Below are 21,859 nucleotides of genomic sequence, written 5' to 3'. Positions count from 1 at the left end.
GGGAGGGAAAAACGGGGGAGGGCTGAGGGGGGGTGGGGGAGAATTTGTCCTAGTATAGAGACATCTGCCGGTAAGGAGGCCCACAGTTCCGGATAAACGCAGCTGAAAAAAAAAATGGCTGAGTAATTACCAGAGTACAGTACGTCCTACTGCGGGGAGGCTCGACTGTCTTTGCTTTCCGAGCACGGGTCCGGCCGTGAGGCTCCGCCAGCGCCCGCACCTGCAATGCAGGACCAGAAGGCCGGCGACGGACAGCAAAGCGCTGTGCGTCTGTAGCGCGTCCTTGAATCGGTGCATTGACTAATAGAATAAACGTTTCATCCTGCTTACACAAAACTTATTATTTTGAGGCTGGAAGACTACCAGTATGTTTTACATAAAAAATCTATGTCATCAGGCATTTTTCCATTTTTACAGCATCAGACTTCTCATTGGAGTCTTTTTATTTGCTTGTTTCTCCAGAAAGAGGTTGGTTCTGTTAGTTTCACAGAGCATTTTGCAATTTGGTAAAATAAGCTAAGGATGTGAACACTTGGACTTGGATTTAATACAATTGATTGCAATAATAATACCATATATATAGCGCCATTTTTGTACATATACAACGCACTACACATCATGAATACAAATGAGTGAACACAAGAAAGTACAAGAAGCAAGAGATGGTAGAAGGATGCCCAAAGCACATGTTTTGGTTCAAATTTCCAGCAAGAAATGTTCTTATTCCTGTGCAAGGTACAACACATTCAAGACAAAGACCAATACATCTATCCATATTCTGTTTCTTCCAATTCAGGGTTGCAGGGGACCTGGAGCCTATCCCAGCAAGCAACAGGTACAAGACAGGATACACCCTGGACAGGACACCACTCCTTTGCAGTGCACAAACACACACTCACACAGTGACTGATTGCCACTAAACAGCAGGTCAAACTTCAGAAGTTCTAATAATAAGCATTGGCTCATCCTGTCCACACCTCAAAATAGCAAATTGCCTTTGTTCCATCTATACGAAGGTTAACTGGTCAAGGTAAAACGTTCCTTACTAGGACTTTCGTGAGTCAAGTCCCAGTGACTCAAACTGTGTTTGGCTGAGCAAGATGCTCGTTGTTTTGTTCTTTTGATGAGCTACAAAACGAGGGAAATCCGATTTAGTGGGTTCTACAGGATTTGTTGCAGGAAGTGGCAAGCACTCAGTTAATTCAAAAGCATGGTAAGGATAGAAACAATCGGAATTTCAGAAAGGACACCAATGAAATGAGGTCATGTGGACTATTGAGCTCATGTCATTCCATTTCCCAGAGCCTGTGTCGGTTCTACTGGAAACAATCAAACTTCTCCTCCCTCCCCCACTGGAAAGACAAGGAAACTATAAAGAACAGAAGCCAATCCATCCTAATCTAATGTCTACAAGTAGAACTCTTAATCACCACACTGTTCCCAAAACAATGTCTTGTTCAAGGTATTGTAGCCATGATCCCACCTGGAGTTTGAACCCAATAAGCAGCTCTTGGATCCTAGTTTCAGTTCCGGGCTGGGGCTGCTTCTGTGTGGAGTTTGCATGTTTTCTCCGTGTTTGTGTATGTTGGCTTCCTCCAGGTGCTTCAGCTTTTCTCCCAGCTTTCAAAGAACGTGCAAATTGTGTTTAATCAGTGTCTCTAGATTGCACTTGTTTGTGTGTGTTATAGGCCAGTGCCTGAGATAGTTTACTGGATGTCGTGATCCACACCAGGAATAAGGGGATAATGATAATAGAAGAATGATATAAGACACGTCTTCAGGCAAAGGTCATCATATGGCTGGACTTTCCCTATAAAACAGGAGCTGTCTGGGATAAAATCAAGAATCCCTCATGGTAAATCTGCAAACTGTTTCAGTTCAAGATGACTTCTGCTTTCTTTCCCACAGCTGTCTGAGCTTTAGTGTATCATTGCTGTTTTAGCCAGGCCTTTTGCTGCCAGTCATGGTGGTGATGAAATGCACTTTACATGTGAGCTGTTGGTGTTGTGAAAGAAAACACAGTGCTGTTTATCCCTCTATGTGAAGCGTGTCAGTGATATACTCTTACACGGGCAGCACAGTGAAGCAGTGGTTAGCATTGCTACTAGGACCACTAGGACTTGGGGTGCTATCTGTGTGGAGTCTGCATATTCTCCTCGTGTTTGCATGAGTTTCCTCTGGGTGCTCCTGTTTCCTCCCACAATCCAAAGACATACTGATAGGCTAATTGGCTTCGGGAGAAATTGGCCCTGGTGTGAGCGTGTGCTCGTTTGTGTCTGTGTGTGCCCTGCGATGGACTGGCGTCCTATCCGGGGTGTATCCTGCCTTGAGCCCGTTGCTTGCTGGGATAGGCTCTGGCTTCCCTGTGACCCTGAATTGGATGAAGCAGTTAGGAAATGGATGGATGGATGCTGTTACATTCCAGCATTTGTGTTCAACATCACTTTCATAAAACGTATAGTCATGCTGGAGGGAAAGGCCATTTAGGCAGAGGATCACACCAGATCCCCAGCACTACAAGCAAGCTCGCTTGCTACTTCGCCATTAACCTCGCAAGGTGTTAATCAGAAGACATGCCTCACTGGAACTGCAATCAGAGGGGCAACTCTGCTAGAAATGTCATGAAAAGCAAGCTGCCAATGTTTCTTTGGGGGCTTTAAAAAAAAAACAAAAGTTCACTGCAGTTCTTCGTAACCGCAACACTTTCATTGCAGCAGTGCCAAGCCATGCCACCCTCTCATTAAAGAAGTTACTCAACTGATATTTCCCATCTCCAAAGCCTTCATTTAGCAAAGAAATGGCCACCTTCATAAGAACCAAAGTCTGTTTTATTGACTCTGCCATTCCTTTCTCTGCTGTTGCCAACTTTAACCATCCGACATGTAATTAAGGACAGCTGTGGTTTTGAAGTTGCAGTGAAGTAAAGGCAGGTTGTCACAAAGTGGGTTTCATAATATGCTTATTACTGACACACTGCCATGATTATTAGTGTTAACTCTATGCAAAACAAATACATAATTATATGTATACCCAAACCTTGAATCAGCAAGACGTTTGCCTCTCCTGTGCTGACTGTGAAGTTTGGGTTAATATAAATATGTACAGTATGTATTTGAAGTCATAATAAGTTTAAATGGGATGGAGTGCTTTTAAGTAAGAACCCTATGTAAGACTGTAAATTTCCGGCATATCTGTCTTTCTGCCCTGAGAGGAAAATATTTGTCCAGTGTGTTAAGTGAAACGTGGACACTGAATACAAAAGGCAAACAGAAACCACAGCTGATCCAAATCAGCACGCAAAGCAGAATGTTAAAATACAAGTGAAGACGACCCTTTGCAGGATGGCAAAAGGAGCCATTTGGATGTAAGCAAGTGAAGTCAGACGCTCAGTGCAGAAGGATGAGGAGACCTGCATCGAGGTTTGGATCAGTAAAAACTGACAGACATTAAAAACATGACAAGTATTCTTGGATCCAATGCTCATTTGTTGCATTTATAATGTATTTCGATTTACACTGTATCCCTTATGGCCTGGTAGTTGTTTTTTTTTTTAAAAAAAAGCTTATACAGTATATTAATTCACGATTCCTTGATGGGTGCTTGTCAATGTTTGATCTTATTCTCTCACATATCTACGATAAAGCCAGTCTGAACTGGACTGGTGGATGCAGGCAAGCTCTCTTAACTTGTTAGCTCATTTTGCATTTCATTCTAGATTTGTTAAAATCCTGCTGAGGGCACTAAAAGAAGACAAAAGTAAATGAGCCAGGTGGATTTTACAGCTGACTGCATTACAAAAGCACAATTTGACTAGAAACCTGTGAACAGGGCATTGAGTTGAGACAATTAAAAATGTATGGCCTTGGATCCAATTCATCCCCTTATGAGTCTTCTTGCAGGGGAACTAAACTTCACTCTAGACTGGCTATGTACAGTAGGTGTTCTGTCATGTCAGAATACAGATTCCTTAGATCTCATCAAACTATGTTATTTGTAAAGCTTTTTCCACAAAACAAAAACATTTATAGAATGACTACAACAGTGACTGATTTCCACAACTAGATGAAGGACCTGTGTCACTTTGGAATGTGAAATAAAGCCTGATCCAGCTTCATCTTGGATAGGGATGGATGATCAAGTGGGGACATTTATGCTGATTTAGGATTCCATCGCTTTGCACAAAATGTTGTCTCTCATGGTGCACGGTGCAGGCAAAACAGACTGTACAGCACACTGTATAATTTCAGTACCGTACACATACCTGTACAAAGAGGACAAGAGCAAGAATTAGGCAGCATTTAGTGTGTTATAAATATACATTTTGTACACAAGCATAAGTCCTGCTTTGTCTTTACAGGTGTTGCAGAGCAACACTGAATTGCAGGAGACACAGCTTTGGCAGTTCCAAAGCAACAGTTATGAGGCAGGGTACGCCCTGAATGGCATGCCAGTCCATCGCAGGTCAGGCAGACACAAACACAGACATGCAATCACACCAGGGCCAATTTTCCCAGAAGACAATTAACCTATCAGTATGTTTTGGACTTCGGAGCACCCAGAGGAAATCCATGTGAACTAGCGGAGAACATACAGACTCCACAAAGACAAAAATCCAGGTTAGCAATGCTAACCAGTCTGTCACTACAACCTTTCTTTTAAAACCTTTTCCATTGTTAGTGGAAGACACCCTTGTGACATAAAGTAAACGTAATCCTAATGTAGCCGGTTGTCTGCCAGCAAAACTCAATTGCCCGTAACTCTGTTTTGGTGGCAACAGTGAAATTGAGTTACAGTAGTGTGGGGGGTGTTTCAGGCAACAGAAAGTATATGCCACTATTTACAGAAAATGTGTGAAATTATTCTTTCTCAGATAACTAACCCTGTTTTTTGTTTGTTGTGATCCTGAGCATAGATAAATTTGTAACTGCAGAAGACGTGGTGAGAAAAGAGTTTATTTTGCATTATATGCATCAATTAAGTAATTCAAAGGTGAAATAATTATAATATTAATAATTAATAATTACTTACACTTATATAGCGCTTTTCTGGACACTCCACTCAAAGCACTTTACAGGTAACGGGGACTCCCCTCCACCACCATCAATGTGCAGCATCCTCCTGGATGATGCGACGGCAGCCATAGTGCGCCAGAACTCTCACCACACATCAGCTATCAGTGGGGAAGATCGCAGAGTAATGTAGCCAATTCATAGAGGGGAATTATTAGGAGGCCATGATTGGTAAGGGCCAATGGGAAATTTGGCCAGGATGCCGGGGTTACACCCCTACTCTTTTCGAGAAACGCCCTGAGATTTTTAATGACCACAGAGAGTCAGGACCTCGGTTTTACGTCTCATCCGAAGGACGGCGCCTGTTTACAGTATAGCGTCCCCGTCACTATACTGGGGCATTAGGACCCACACAGACCGCAGGGTTAGCGCCCCCAACTGGCCCCACTAACACCTCTTCCAGAAATAAGGATGAAATATATATATATATGTGTGCAGCAGCTGTGGGAATTTGGAAATTCGGGAAGTATCAGGAAATCTTTGGCACCTGTGTGGAAGTCTTACAAATTTGCCTTCAAAATGTTTTGTGAGTTGTAAACACAAAATCCATCAGCATATTATGAATTTCCATTTTTTATCTTTTTTTTCTGGAGTTTCCTACACGAGAAGCTAAAGAAATATCATTTTCTTACACTACATTTTCTTTATTTCAGTGCAGAGGCAACTTGATAAGCTTTTCATGTCCCAATACATACAGATATTAGTCATACTATAGAGAATTATGCAAAATGCCACTCAGAGTTGAGCTAGATAAAAAAGTGCAATGAATTATGGGACATATGTTAATTAAACTGTTCTCTTTGATTTTTGCTTCATGCTTATTTACTTTACGCAGACAACCAGAGAGCTGTTATGCTAGTATTGTATGACCTGTGAACCAGATCTGAGAGCAATAGGAATAGGATTACTCTAAGTAAAAAATAGTCTAAATGTGACACCATCATTCGCTCAGGGAATATACCGTAATGAAGAGTAGGAACGAAACAGAGTGGGGTTTTTTTTGTTTCCTCCCAAAGATCTGTTTACTGCAGCCTATTTTTGTTCACATGGCTGCTTTGAAGAGCTGTTTCCTTTGTCATCTCATGAGCATGTGCTCCTGACTCCATTTAGATCTGAACTATGAAAAATAATCCAATTACACAGAACAACATTTCCAGTTGTGTGAAATGTGGTTTGTAGTTTCATGCGAGTTTAAGGGAAAAAAGGATGAGACACTGGATTTTTAGCCACTCAGCCTACACGCTTGTGTTTGGCAACTGTACAATAACTTACTGGGCTTCAGCAGAGATAACCAGCAAGGCATTTAAACACGATCAAAAACATCACAATAATCTTATTTTTAGCATGCTGCTCACTATAAAGTTTATGGTTTGGAATGAAATAAATAGGTAAGCCGCCATACTTCATATTTGATAAAGGTACCAGATGAAGGAATAATATGCTCATTAAATTTATTTCAATAACAGTGTGTACAACAATAACATCTACTTCAATGCAATTTAACACTCGGAACAAATCCAGTCAGGTTTATGGAGGTTATAGCATATGAACTGAGTAATGTCTGTGACACTGGACAAATTATTACCATCCACCCTCTCTTTAAAGGGATGACAAGCATGTTTTTGCTGTGGCTTCTGTTTTTTTTAGCACCAAAACATTATAGCACAGAATCTTCAAATGATAGTTCTGGCGGCTAGTCTGTGCTAAAGGATGAGGGATGTATCTTATTAAGAAGAACTGCAGGTTTATGAGTTTCTTGGCTGGTTTGTGGTGTGTGAATGGGTGTTGGTTCTAGACAGGGAGAGAATGACAGAGAGAAAATGAGAAACAACTAATCCATACGGAAGGTTTTGTTTGGAAAATAATTTGGTCTTTTCTTCCTTTGGAAGATTTCTTAATGAGCTCGTCTACAGATCACCGTCCGAACATGTGAGAGAGAAGACAGCACCTACGTGTCTTCTGAAGAACACAATATTGCGGAGTCTGTTTCTGTAGCAGGGACTGATATTCACAAGCCCCTTGCAATCCACTGGGGGCGCTATTGTAAATGAAACCAATGAGACCTGGTTTGACCCGGATCAACTAAACCACAGCAACGCCAGCAAGTCTGATTTCCGAACCCAAGCTCAGAATCCCAATTCACTCTCCAGATGGCTTTCTTTACTAGCTGGGACTGCTGGGAGGGCTTGGATCTCATTTGCACGCATATATGCATTCTCATAACAAAGCATCCATATCTCAGGCACAGTTAATATTTTCAGTGCAGTAAATTGAACACAAGATGCCTTGGATAAAGACATTAACTAAAAAAAACCCTGTCTTACTGTGCTTGTTAAAATTATTTGGTCAACTAAAAGTGATGATTCATTCCCTTATTGATCTAAGAGATCACTTGATTCATCACAGCCTGTGGTATGTTGTTGTGAAACACAATCTCACGTGCAATAGCTGGTTCAAAATATGTGGGGAATGTGTTCTTGTGAGAATGTGATCATTCTTGGTATTAATTTATGGGAAAACAGCCTTTCAAGAGAAGCAGCACTCTGGAATGAAAAAAAACAGTCTGTCTTGCCAGGTTCTTTATTAAATTGTCCACTTTATATTGGTTTCATGCTTATTTACTGTGTAGACAATCGAAGAGCTATTTGCTTTCAGAAAATTGGTGGATGAGATGCTTAAATTAATTAGTTACAGGAGAAAAAAAATGAATTAAATGACCTCCTCTGTCTAAAATAGTGGTAAAACTCAGATGGACATCTGACCCATTTTTCTCAGTTTGCTGTTTACAGCTAGGAATCCGAAGCCCCTGGGTGATGACACAGACCCTTGATATAAATATTATAAAGCATGGCACATGATTTATTTAATGATGTTAAGCTGGTTTTGGCCAACAGGGGTCTCCATTTAATGAAGGACCTCTATGGCAGGGAAATTATTCAGGTATTTTTTTATTTTCATTTTTTCATCTAAAAGTTTCAGGATGATTCACTCACAACAACCTGGACTCAGAAAATGATAGGTTTCAGACAACACAATGTTACATCTGGGAGTAGAATCCATAATGACATAAAATGTGCAAGCTAATACAGAGCACATATTAAAAGTACTCACAACAATGTGTAAAAGAACATCGCATTTTGGAAATATTATTCTTATATTTTTCAGTAAGCTGTGCATTTAAATTTGATCAAGCAATACTCTTACTTTTCAGGTTTTGTAGAGCAAACTATTGTTATCAGACCAGATTTGTGTTTTCTATCTTCCTTAAATGAAGAGGTTGCAGAAGGTTAATTTATAAGCCAACATCTTCAGTCCTATGAAGATCTTGGCTTGCTCTTCAGGAGGCTGGATTCTCCATACCTCAACTGTCTTACATAGTAGAAGTGTAGTAATACTACAGTTCATCTTTCCACCATTATTAAAGGTTCAAAACATTTTTTTTTTAATTTCTGGCTTTCTCCATTTGCTACTTACTTTATCTATGAGTCCTTAAACCTTCTATTATGGCATATCACAGCATTTGCACTGCAGGCCTAACGTCTGCTGAGATCACACCTCAGACTGTGTTCCATCCATCCATTTTCTAACCACTCCTTCCAATGAAGGGCTGCAGGAAGGCAGATCCTGTCCAGGCAAGCACTGGGAGCAACCTCCCAATATGTCTTTGCATGTGGGAGGAAACGGGAGCATCTGGAGGAAACCTATGGAAAATCTAAAAACTCCACATAGACAGCACCCCAGGTCCAGAATTGAACCCAGGGTCCCAGTACATCAAGGCAGCAGTGTTCAACACTGAGTGTCTGTGCTGCCCCCAGTTTATAAATCTTGGCTGTTGAAATCTGATGGTGTCCCAGTTACGCAAGCTGTTTGACAGGGCTCTGTCTTGGGATCATGAATGCATGCAGTATATGCTCCCTCATGGTAAGATTATTCATTATCGTGGACTTTCACTCTTAAGCTGTTGCCACTCGTATTTATTTTAAACTTAATCTTCTACTACTTTCAGAATTTGACAGCTTTCGATGCTTTAGATAAGGATGCCACAGAACTTTCTTAGACTAAAATGTGTCTAGACTGAGGATGTGCTCATTGGCTCCCAACAACACCTACACAAACTTGGTGATCAGTGTTGCTGTTGACGGCACTGAAATTAAACCCTCGACAGGAGTCAGAAACCTTGGTGTTATTTTTGAACCTGTGTTGTCATTCGAAGCCCATGTTAGAATCGTCACAAGGGTATCTCTTTTCCAGCTGCCTAGCATTGCCCAGTTAAAGTCCTCACACCGTCTACCTGATGCTGAAAACTTGATACATATCTGGATTTATTCAAGACTAGACTGCTGTAATACCTTTCGTATTGAAGTATCTGTTTAGGTACTAAACAGTCCAGTCCATACATCTTTAGTTAATATGCTAATGAAAACTGAATTGCCCTCCTTTAAAATACAGAGTTGATCTGAAGGTTCTTTTGCTTACTTACAAAAGACACTGGTTTAGCTCCTGGTTATAGTAAGGTCTTGTTGAATAACTGTAGAATAACTGAGCTCTTGTTATGCTACCTAAATCCAGCATTCACACAGTGGACAATAGGATATTCTTCTGTGTGCCTTTACCATTGTGGAACTCATTATCCAGATTCATTAGAAACTCTACAACTCTGTGGCCTAATTGGTGTGATTTTCCTTTTGTATTCTGCGTTATATGTACGAGCTACTTTATTCTTGCATTGAGTTTAAAGTCACGTTATGAGAAATTCAACATCTATTGAAACAGGATAATATGATTAATTATGGAAAAGTTATAACAGAAAACTGCCACACGGGAGCAGTAAAGAGTCAGTAACAATATACCGCAACACATGACCTGGTCTGTAAAGTAAAATCAATCGCAGTGGAAGGATGTGTTTGTCATTATAAATCCTCTAGACCTATTACAGACAAAATTCGATAATTTCCTATTGTTTTTTTTCTACCTGCGACTTATATTTTTTGTTGTGATATGATACACATAAGCTATCTTATAAGCATGTGTCGTATTTTTATTTATTTTATTTTACTTTTTTATTGTACTTTTTATCACTCGCTTATATTTCAGGTATTGCTACTATATATAGCAAAGTAAACTGCTATGTAATTAATTTACCTGATACGTTCAATCAAAGCAACTTGAATTCAGTATATTTACCACGGGACAACCTTGTCGTGCATGCTGCACCTAACTTTTTCAAAACAAAATCTTTTACTGGACAGATATTGTTTTCAGTGCAGAGCACGACGTCTTTTTCAAATTCTTATTTTAATAGAAAACTGAGAGAGGATTAAATGAGTAACACACACAGCAATCAAAAACGTTTTGATTGAACTCCGTCTAGGCTGCAACAGTGACCTTCATCTACAGCACAACTTCATAAAAGTAAATTGCACGCTTTATTGTTTCTTTTACCGCAAGCAGGAATGTCACCGATCTATACTTACTGGGAAGTGTGTGTCCTTGTTTAATAACAGAAATGTTAAAAGTGCTAAGACAATCAAATGCTGATTATTTTACTCGCAACACTGTAAAACAAGAAATGTGGAGGCTGTTTTGCTTTTTTCCTATCGGGAAAGTGCCTCTTTTTCTCAAAGTTTTCCAATATCGGCAATAACTCCTAAAAACACATTAGCGGGCACCGCTTGGTGAGAGGGTATGAGGTAATGGAGAGAGGTTTCAAATTTCGTGGGGTTTCTGACGCGTACCTGGAGGTCTCTGCAATCCCCCTAAGTGCCACTAGGCGGCGCACCAACGCCTTCGCCGCATCAGTGCGGTGTCTCCACCTCGCGCAGGACAGCTGCGGAAATCCGTTTTGTAGCTTTAGCCTGAACAGACCACTCTTTATTCGACCTTTAAGGGGGATTCTGATTTAGAGGTGGCTTAATCCCCACATATGGTAGCATCGCATCATTGACCTTTAGGGTGTTTCTTCCTGAAATGTGCTCGCCCATCAGCCTTCTCATTCTCCGGCATCCACCAGAAAAGCATCAGCCGCCGTCGCTCAATGAGCAGTCAGCTTGTGTGCCGGAAGCACAGGTAGTTCTGGACAGGTCACCGTGGCCGGCCTGGGTGCACACTGCCAGTTGTGTCCGTGCCTCGGTATGACTTCGCCCTTCAGACGAGGAGGACGATCCCTGCTGAGCTCACATCAGTCTGGAACATGGTTTGTCACCACACCAGTTAATTGCTTTGCACATTCACAGATCAGCTGTAATGGGCTACTAATGGCCTTTCCAAAAGCACAGGATCTTTCAAGGCCCCTGAGCTTTCGGTTAAACCAGTTAAGCCAATTACAGTTTAATTAGTCCGAATTAAAGTGATCGCTAGCCACTTATTGAAGACCGCTATAAAACCCCGGAGAACTGGGTGGGATTCTCCAGGACCACAATGGGTGACCGCAGCACAGCATCTTTCAACAAGTATGACATTTCAAGCCCCAAACAGTTATTTTAGCTCAGTTGTGGTGTTCTTGTGCTCTGCTGTTAAGCGGATACACAGCAGGTTTCTCGAGCGTTTTGTTCCAAGTGTCCTAGTGCCTTCAGAACAATTACATTGAGAATGGGCAGTGTACATTTAGAAGGCCAGATATCTATTCATGATGCCTTCATGAGAATGTGCTTGGACTGCAGACCCCTGCGCGTTTATGGGTTAGTGGGGAGTTTCTCACAGCACGTCTGCAACCCTGCATGATGAAAATACAAGCTTTCCCCCGACCGTCAGCTTTGTGGCAAAAAAATCCTCAAGTCAACGGGTACTACTGGGTTTGTGCCTGATCCCTTTTGTGCTTGGTGCTGTGTCATAGTGGCATAAGCTTACTGTCAATGCTGGTCCGTTAGGTGTTGAAAAGCCATGCGCTTTTTCATAACAGATGCCAGATCACTCCAGCTTCAAACAGACGACTCGTATTTTTAACATTCCAGGAAACAGCAAACAGCAATCAGCAATCAGCAATAGCAGTAGCAGCTTAGTGATACAGTTACGCCCAGCTTCCCTAATTCTCCTGCACATAGGATCAGAATGATCACAGTGCAATTTGCCTGTTTGTCCACACTTTTCATTTTAATCAGTATAAATGAATCCAAACAGAATGTAATGGCAAGGCATGGGGGCAAGTTCCTTGGGGGGGGCGGGGGGTAGTTTGGGTCACTTCTCCCTCCACCGGCGGTAGTAATTATTGCTCCGGCCTTTTTCTCTCTGATTGCCTTTCAATTAAGACCAGCAGCGTCTTTAATCAGATAATGGCAGCCCTTCCTTCTCTGCCAGGGCCCCACCCCTCTCTCTGCGCCCAGTGGGGACAGGAACGGCTTGAGCTGCTATCGTGGCCTGTTCCCTTGGAGACCACATCAAAGAGTGGCACAGGGGCCCTAGAGTTAAAAACGGAATGCTGGTTTCGCCAGTGTTGATAATGAGAACCTGCCACTGCTTCTCCAAACCTCAAATGATGTACAACTTAAGGAATTAGCTTCCCTCACTCAAGATTGGACTGAATTCTAAAAGCCCTTTTTTCACTGCTTCCACAGAAGATCTATACAGAGAGGCTGGTTAACGAGCCCTGTCACAGGATGAGCAGTGAGCTAAGGGCTTAGGACTTGAGAGGCCCCTGTGTAGATATAAGAATGGAGACTGGTACCCCTGTTTCCCAGCTGCTGGACAACAGCAAAATCCTTTTCCAATAAAGCGGACACTTTGTCTGTTGAAGGTCACTGACATCGCCAGAGACCAGGGCTTTAATTCCTACAACAACCCCTGTACTCTTTGCGTGATTTTTCAAAGTGTTTCCAATAATTATTTGAAATCATTTTGTTCACGTCTTAAACTCCGTGGTTTCACATAAATGAGTTATTATTCTCTGCAGGATGGCGAAGAGGCAGAAGATAGTGTGTGAGATGAAAATAGCAAAAGTCTTGGAGGCCCTCTTGTTTCAAATCATGACTGCAGCTCAACGTGTTCAAACAAATGTTTTTTTGCACAGAAATACTTAATGCAATCGGTAATCGAATGGGTTCCTGCACAGGTATAGTGCTGGAAATTCTCGAATCATTTTTAGCTGCCCATAGGAGCATGTGTTGTCACAACTTCTTTTCAACAAACGGTTCTGACTGTAGCTGTTCACAATTTTAAATGCAATATTACATGTTAAAATACAGACCAGGGTAGCCAACTCCAGTTGTCCAGGGTCCTTCTTGTTGTACAGCCACTTTTTAATTGTGGTGAAGATTAAGGCCCAACAAAACTGGTATCTATTAATCAATCGATCAATCAATCTAAATGAATAAAGGAATGAAACATTGAGGACCCTATAATGCTTAAGGACCACCACCTCTAGTCAGATCAATGAGGGCACAAGTATTATAATGAAGAAGATGAGCAGAATACGCTCCCAAAGCTAGTGTTCCAGTTGTGAACAATACCAGTACCTCCATCCATTTTCAAACCACTTGTTCCAAATCAGAGCCTATCCCAGCAAGCAAAGGATATACTAATTTTAGCATATTTTCCCAGATGCCAAACTAATCTACCAGTATGTCTTTGGACTGGGGGAGGAAACCGGAGGAAACCCAGGAAAACAGGAGGAGAACTTACAAACACCATGCAGACAGCACCCCAGGAGTTGAACCCAGGGCCCCAGTGCAGTGAGTCAGCAATGCTCTCAGCTTTAATTAGGAACACAAACAAAATGATAAGTAATGCATGGGACTGATCAATACAATTATGCATCAAGACAAAACATTACAAATAATGAGGTCGCTTCTTCATATTTTAGTTCTGAAAGAAATCGAAGGCAGCACTACAAGCAATTACACTATTTACTCCAAAGCTACAAACTGAGTTGGCAAAAATCTTCACAACCCAATGAGAATTTATTAAAACCAAGAGTGACGGAGGCATCGAATTGTTCTACATTTATACAGTTCTATCTAAAGGCTGAATAAATGGATACACAGTTTATACACTTCAATTTTAATCCCTTTTCCCATTCACACAAATCTCAGATTTAGCAATCCCATTGACTGACTGCCTTCAATTCCATTTCCTAAACCTTCCAGGGCTCATCAGACAAGAAGCTACAAGAGCAGATCATGAAAACCCATTCTGCTCCAAGCTAGGTTACTAGGATCTGATTTAAATTCCTACCCTGTCTAAATCATCCAAGTGCTGTTAAAGTTCTGGAGTTACTGAAACCCCTCCTAAAGCAAGGCTGCACACTGCAGCAAGCATGTCACCCAAAAGACAGAAGTAAGGTCATTCTTTTTGTCTTTTTTCTTTTTCTTTCCTGGGAAAGGATTTTTGTGTAGTTGGTCCCTGGACTTTCAGCAGTTAAACAATGCTTTGCTACACTGGCGTATAGTTTACCCTAGTAAACATTCCCCATCATGTTGTCGTCATGGTTCAGGACAGTAAAGTATAGTGAAGCTGTAGGAGAAAGGCAAATTTACCACAGTAAACAGCCAAAAGGGAGAACACCTAATCACACAACCTGCATTTTTAACTTACAGACCAATTCCATGAGCTACATCCTCAGATTATTAGCAAAGATATTTTCTTTTTTCCCAGAGCTCTGTGGTCCTCATAACATGTTTGATGTTAGCAGGTTCTACTTTAATTATTTAGGCCTTAATTAGATAGAATGGATGGAACAGAGCTAAAATTGTGTACTGGAGTATGACCGTATGCCAGGAAATCTTGGTGTCTTCTTAACTCCTTTACCAGAAGTTATACTGCTGGCGTTAGTTCAGAGAATAGTCTCAGGCACTTTTTAGTGGCTTTTATTGTCACTCTGTTCTTCACTCTGAGAATGTTCTTTTTCTCAGTCCACGAAAGATTACAAATGGCAGAGCATTTAGATCCTGTTTCTCTGCAGTGACCCCTGTCCTCCTATTGTCCAGCTGGGTAAGTCTATCTTTGTGGGGGAAGGAGACCCAGCACAAACGTCTCTCTATCCCTCCTCACAAAGCGCCCCTCAGGAACTTTTTGTTTCTGGTGACCTGGCTCTGCCTCCGCTACACAGATAAAAATCGAGCCTCCTCATGAACGTTCATTGAAAGAGGCTGGGACTGGACTTTGCACAGTGGAATTGCAGTCTTGTGCAGGAAACTGGATGAATGTGGGCCTGTTTTTACGTCTTCTTTTTGACCCCCTCTTTTAAATAAAAGCTCACTGTAAAAATAGCCTAGCGCAGCAGAACAATCAAAATCAATATTTTGAATTTCTGAAGCATCTGCTTGTGAAACTGATACACAGCTACACAGCAGTGAAACAGACACTGTAAATACAGCCATCTTGAGGAAGAGTAATTAGGCTTCTGGGCTCAGAACTGGGCAGGGTGGGCTCAAATCAATGGTGGCACATGGATTTTGTACCCCTGTGCTCAGATTACTACAGTAAAATTGGTACAATTGTATAATTGGAAATTGCTTTGGATAAAAAAAAAATCTCAACCAATTAAATTAATCATAGCAAAAGTTTTAACCTTCTCTGCCTGTCTCTGCCCCGGGTCTTCCATTTTTCTAAGAAAGTTGGGCGTGATAAGTTCACAAACTGTTGTGCTTTTTTGAAAGCTTGTCTAGCTTTCTGGCACCTCAGCATTTACCTGTTTGTGTCTACCAGGAAATTTACTGTACTTTGTAAAACTTTTCTCTGCTTTGCTGTCAGCATGTTTATATAAAGGTGGGTAGCTGCGTCAGCATGCGTAGGCTGCAAAGGAACAAGTAATAGGTTTATTCCATGCTGAAAAAAAGAAGAAAGAGAACACAACGTTTCGGCCGTGGAGCCTTTTTCAGGTGTGACACCTGAAGAAGGCTCCACAGCCGAAACGTTGTGTTCTCTTTCTTCTTTTTTTCAGCATGGAATAAACCTATTATTTGTTCCTTTGCATGTTTATATAAAGGTTTCTTTACAGAACTTCTTCTATATAAAGCTCTTGTATAAAACAAGTGCGAAGTGCATTATATAAAGGTTTCACAACAGAAATTCGTACATCAATTACAGTACATTTTCTCTTTAACAAAAGCCATTAAAAATAATTATGACTCTTGGACCGCTGTGTTTGATACAATTATACTGGTGGACTGCTGGAGCTGTGCTTCTTAGCACTATTTTTTTTTTGGAACACAAAGCATTGTATTGTTTTCACTGTGGTTTACCACAATAATCATCCACGAGCACATTACAGCAGCTAACAAGACTAGGAACAACTGCACATGCATTTTAAAAGGTCTCCAAGCACCCTTTGAAGACTGGAGGCTAACCACAAGGACGTTCCTACTAAAGCAGCAAAGCCACCAGCTGTAAATCTGAGAGAGAAATTTAAGCACCTCTGTCAACATACTGAGAGAACTGATTTTGATCAAGATAATGTCTTAAAGGCACAGCTGGGATAGTATAAGGGTTATTGTGTTGTCTTAGAAAAGTAGAAAAGCAGTGCATGACTCACCTCTTCTAGTTTTATACAGGTTCTTAAAGTTTTTTCTTTAAACAATTGATGATGAGTACAGCACATCAGAGCTCACCTCTCAGCTCTCAGCTCATCTTAGACCAAAGCCTCATGATTTATGTTTGAAAGATGTATGTACATCTCCACTATGACCTGGGTATCTATTCCTGGCATTGACCATTCTCTAGAACAGGGGTGCCCAACCTTTTTTCACGTAAGATCTACTTTTTCATTTGCCAGTCCAGCGTGATCTACCAGTGTGAATCTGAAGCTCTGATATAGGAAAAACAGACTGTGGACACATCAGTACAATAACGGTACCCATCACTTAAATGACAGCAAATAAAAGGAAGTGGCTCATGCTATAGTGAACCAGTAATGTTCCCCATTATAGAAAAAAAAATATCCTACCTTAATGTGAGCACTGGTACTGAGAAGCTTACTTGAGGACACTTTTTTTGGAACGTGTTGACACTGCTGATCATGTCGATGACATTTTTTATTGTGTCCCTGCAGCTCGACATTCAGCTCACTCAGCAGTTCAGTCCAGTCCGTGAGGAATGCTAAATCCAGAAGCCACTGGTCATCCTCTAATTGGGCATACTCACCATGTTTAGACAACTTGAGAAACTCTTTGATTTCAGGCAACAGCTGTCTAAACCTTGCCAAAAATGTTTGTTTTTGAAATTTCCAAACAGCAAGTCATCAGCCTCAGCAAACGCTTTTTTTATGACTTCTCGGTCCCTGAATGACTTGTTGTGTTGAGCCGGGACGTGGCTCACACGGAACGATGCGATGATTGCCGCTTTCCCTCTTGTATTAGGCCACGTGAAAACTGACTGCTGCTAGCTGAGATGTACATTTTTCCACATTTCTTTTCCGTAACTCACTTTTAGCGGGGAAGTCCACATCGCACGTTTTGTGTGCAGTTTTAAAATGTTGTTCTATATTTCCCTTTTTCGCGTAGACGCTAGCATTGCAGATTTGAATGCGATGGTACAAAAAATAATCACGCTCCCACTCCTTGTGGTAACGGTAAGTTTTCGGTCTCCTTGATTCATCATTTTTGCTCAAACACTACAACTGTCAAAAAGGCAATCAAACTTATCAAACTGCTGGCAAATATGTCAGTCTGTTTTGCTCCACTATGCACTGTAGCGAATGTGGGGTTTGTGCGCAATAACCAACAGAACGTTCTTGGGTAGCACACACAACACTCTTTGTTTACAGAGCTCCTGTAGCCTTTTTTTCAGTGTCAGCCAGCACTCAGGGAAGAGACTTATTCTGAAAAATATTCTAAGGGCTCAACAAGCTTAATCAAATTAACTTCCAGCAAGCAACGGGTGCCAGGCAGGTTACACACACTCACACCAGGGCTGTGTCCCAGAAGCCAATTCACCTACCAGCACATCTTTGAACTGTGGGAGGAAACTGGAGTACCCAGAGGAAACCCACTCATGCAAACATGTGGAGAACATACAGTATACAATCCACAATGATAGCACCCGAGGATTCAAACCCTGGGCCCCAGAGCTGTGAGGCAGCAACGCCAACCACTGCAACCACCTAGCTGCCCGTTGTGAAACATCTATCCGATGCCATTCCATTCTTCAAATAGGACGGCCATCAGCCCAGTTTCGCCTGGGACTGAGATCTGAGGGTTATTCTGGGTAGGAGAGCTGGTGTCATGCTCCTCAGTCCTGCCACACACGGCCACCGAGACAGGCCACACATTTGACTTTTTGGCCTAAGCACTGTATAGTTGTTTTACCATATTAAAAGTGTCTCTGAACAATATGGCCAAACTCATTGCTAAATATTGTGTACTCTTATCAGGAGGCCGTGGGTGTGTGAAAAGCTTTGTTTTCCAAGAACCATGATAGAATTAGTCATAACATGACTTGAAGATGTGCGTGGGTGTTTAGAGCGTGGCTCCTAAACCCTGCCTTATCATTCTGACTAGAATTGTGGGGTTGCTGTGTGACAGAGTGACATTTCAGGGACAATTGGCCCTAGGTGTGATTGTGTGCGTGTCTGTATTTATGTCTGTGTTTCTGCCCTGAGATATGCTGGTGTCCCATCCAGGGTGTATCCTGCCTTGTGCCCGTTGCTTGCTGGGATAGGCTCTGGTTCCTCTGCAAACCTGAATTGGAAGAAGCAGTTAGAAAATGGATGGATGGATTCCATACCTGTTCACAAGCAATATTAAAACAGAAATTCCAACTGGAAAATTAATTATTTTTTATCCTAAAGCAACATAGTGTGTGCCCATTTATACAGGATGTTTATTGTAATAATTGAAATGAAGTACTCTTCAGCAGTGACCCACCTGGAACTGAACCCACAATCTTCCAACTACAAATAACTTACCACTACTCCACAGAAAACCCACGTAAGAAGAATGTATGTTTTTGCCCTAACTAAAGCAGGCAAAATCAATTTAAACCCAGCACAATTAAAACTGTATACAAAGTATTTAAACCCATACTGTAATTAAACTGAGCAAATACAAAGTATTGGTGGAATCCTAACATATTGTAAGAAATATTTTACGCTCCCTGTTACCTGAATTATTATTATCTGATAAAGAGCAGTAAAAATAACAACAGATCATGTTTTATATACAGATTATGTTGTGGTTGAATTTTCCATCTTAGCTGTGCCAGACTTAACTAATGATTAATTTAGAGATTTTTGTAGGTCAAACACACTGCTGCACAGTAAAGCACTGAACTATAATTCCATTTAAAGCTATAGTCACTATCCCATGCTGGAGAAAACTGTAGCCTTTTGGGAGACTCTGAGTCCTCGCAGTGGGGATTTCTGATCTCCATGCAGAACATCTCCAGTTGCTTCCGATGACACATCCAAATGAAACTTTCTATTGGAGGTCTGGAGATCATGGTGGTCAATTCAGAACAGATTGGGAGATGTGCTTTGAGGGCCTGTCCTGTTGGAACATCCATTTGCAGCCATGCATGAGATTCTTAGCAGCAGGTTTTTAGTCTACATATCTTGATGTACCATCCCACAGATCTAACAAGACCGCCAGGACTCACAACAGTCCTACCTCACAGAAGAGATTACATTTTTCTTGACAAGAGATTAACTGCCTCTGCGCCAAATGGGGAAAATTTGTCCCATCCACTCTCGAAAGATGGACCCATGTGCAACCGAGATTTCATGTTCTTTCTTTTTATGTTGCCTCTTCGAAAGAGGTTTTAGTCTGTTACATGTGGCCAAGGAAACCACAAATGCAGAGGCTGACTAGTTTTGGAGCGCTGGTACCCTGCTGATGCCAAAGCTTCTCAGAGCTCTCCTGTCATCACATGGACTTCATTTAATTTCCAAACCACTCTTCACAGGAATAAAACTGTCTAGCATCCTCTTCCTGATAGAATTCCTATAGCCTGGATGACTGATGCTCAATTTGAAACCAGGTTGTTGAACTTCTTGCAAAGCTTTTAAAGCTATTGCCAACTTGTGGAGCTCAATAACTAATTATGCAATCATTTTGAGGATATATACTGTATTACTGTCTTATCCAATATCTATAGTCTTACAGGTTTTCTTGTTCTCTATGCATGCAACAAATAGTGCTAACACCAACTTTCAATTGCATTCCATCAGGGGTAAAAATGAAGTTGGTGTTCATAATACTTTCACACATACATTTTTAATATTCTCAGAATGCCATCTGTTGGTTAGCCAAAATCCACAACTGTACAAGTGACTGCATTGTCACCACATAAGGCTTCCACCTATTTTTTACATCTCAAATGTTTGATGCTTGATGTTTGAACAAAATTAGACAGCCTGCAGATAAGATAATTTTATCATGTAAAATTGAATATTATTGAATGCACTTGCCAAACTTTTTCAAGAGCATCTCACTTCTGTGGTAAGCAATGCCTTTTAAGTTTCCTGAATCCAGGCAGTTAAAATGCTCCACTGAACTAACACTTTAAGGATAAAGGATATCGAATGCAATTGAACTAAGTTATCTTTTATTCCCACAGCTATCAACCTCCTTAATTTGGGCAAGTGATTGTATGTTTACATCAATTTAAATACTTATTTTTTTCTTTCTCATCATACATGTATGCCTCCTCTTTGTTAATGGGTTCAGGTTGTGTTAAATGTATTGTGTATTGTATTCTATCTTTTACCTGCCTGTAAACACATTTCCCATCTGTCAGTACTCCGGTGTACCTAGTGCCTGGGTGTATGTACAGTAGGTCTGAAAGAGGTACAGCTCATAATATTGTATAAAAACATTGATTATACCAAGTAAATTAGTGAACATCCTTGCTTCCTAGTAGGCTCACTGCAGGCGTGAGTCATTAAAAGCCACATGAAAAATCGTATCGCATTAATTTTTCCTCCATCTCTTTCCCCAGCCACGGGGGAACATGTCAGGACAACGAGAGCAAGAGACACCCCTGGAACTCGCACACGTACTCTTGGAGGCCCAAAAACATCTTGACCACTTTCACCAAGAAAATCTAGCTCACAGACAGGCCACCAGTACTGATATCTGAAACCATGTTTTTTAGGTGCTTCTGATTCTGATTAGATCTTGAAGTCATTCACTCAGCTAGGGAAGAAGCCATTAGTCAGGTATGAAGAGGCCTAGGGACACTTAAGTCTTAGTTGTGTCCAATGGGAATTCGCCCAGGATCGACTGATTTGATTCTGAGATTCTAACCTTCCAGAAGTCCCAAAATAGGCCACTTAATCTGGGCCTTTATTTATTTATGTCTGACATTTTCCCTTCGCCTCAGGCCCAGACCATCGGCTCTAATCTCTCCTCACCTTCTGTGTTGTGTTCCCAGGTTTAAGTGTTAACACTGCTATTTTTAAACAGGAAGAGAGTCTTCGTACCAGGCTCCCAGGAAGACAGCGAGCAATTAATGCCACCAGCACAGCAACTGAAACAAAACAGGGCATTCCCCTCTAGAACATAACAAGCTTTCAACATTTTCAGGCGTCTGGGTTTGTTTACCTTCGATGTAAACTAGCCTTGGGTGAGCACAATCTTTGGGCTGATTGGATATGAAGTAGCTTTACTCAAGGGCTCATGTGTTCAGTTACTGGGAAAGGTGGACACTCTGTCCCATTAGGAAAAAAAAAGCACAGCATGACACACATCTATTTGCAAGACCCCCTTGGCCCTTTGGAAACAAATAAGTTTACATTTTTAAAACTATGATCAAAATGACAAAGTGCTGCAAATGGGATTTTAACTATTCTTCACAATAAAGTTCTCTTTGTTCCTACACTGCAGCAGTTCTGATCAGGGAGAGCAAGGAAATCTAAACAAGAT

The 21,859-nt window shown here is 41.2% G+C and overlaps 1 long non-coding RNA gene across 1 annotated transcript in view; it reads right to left on the bottom strand.

The window, feature by feature from the left end:
* Positions 1–6,524: 6,524 nt before the first annotated feature.
* Positions 6,525–21,859, bottom strand: part of LOC107077598 (uncharacterized) — a 35,521-nt gene continuing 20,186 nt past the window's right edge. Inside the window, exon 4 of the long non-coding RNA XR_001478599.2 lies at positions 6,525–8,770. This is a non-coding gene — a long non-coding RNA (uncharacterized lncRNA). The remainder of the gene's footprint in view (positions 8,771–21,859) is intronic.

Source organism: Lepisosteus oculatus, chromosome 11, assembly GCF_040954835.1.
Source record: "Lepisosteus oculatus isolate fLepOcu1 chromosome 11, fLepOcu1.hap2, whole genome shotgun sequence".
NCBI classification, from domain to species: Eukaryota; Metazoa; Chordata; class Actinopteri; order Semionotiformes; family Lepisosteidae; genus Lepisosteus; species Lepisosteus oculatus.
The sequence above is the reverse complement of the archived record's forward strand: the minus strand, read 5'-3'. Positions and strand labels throughout refer to the sequence as shown.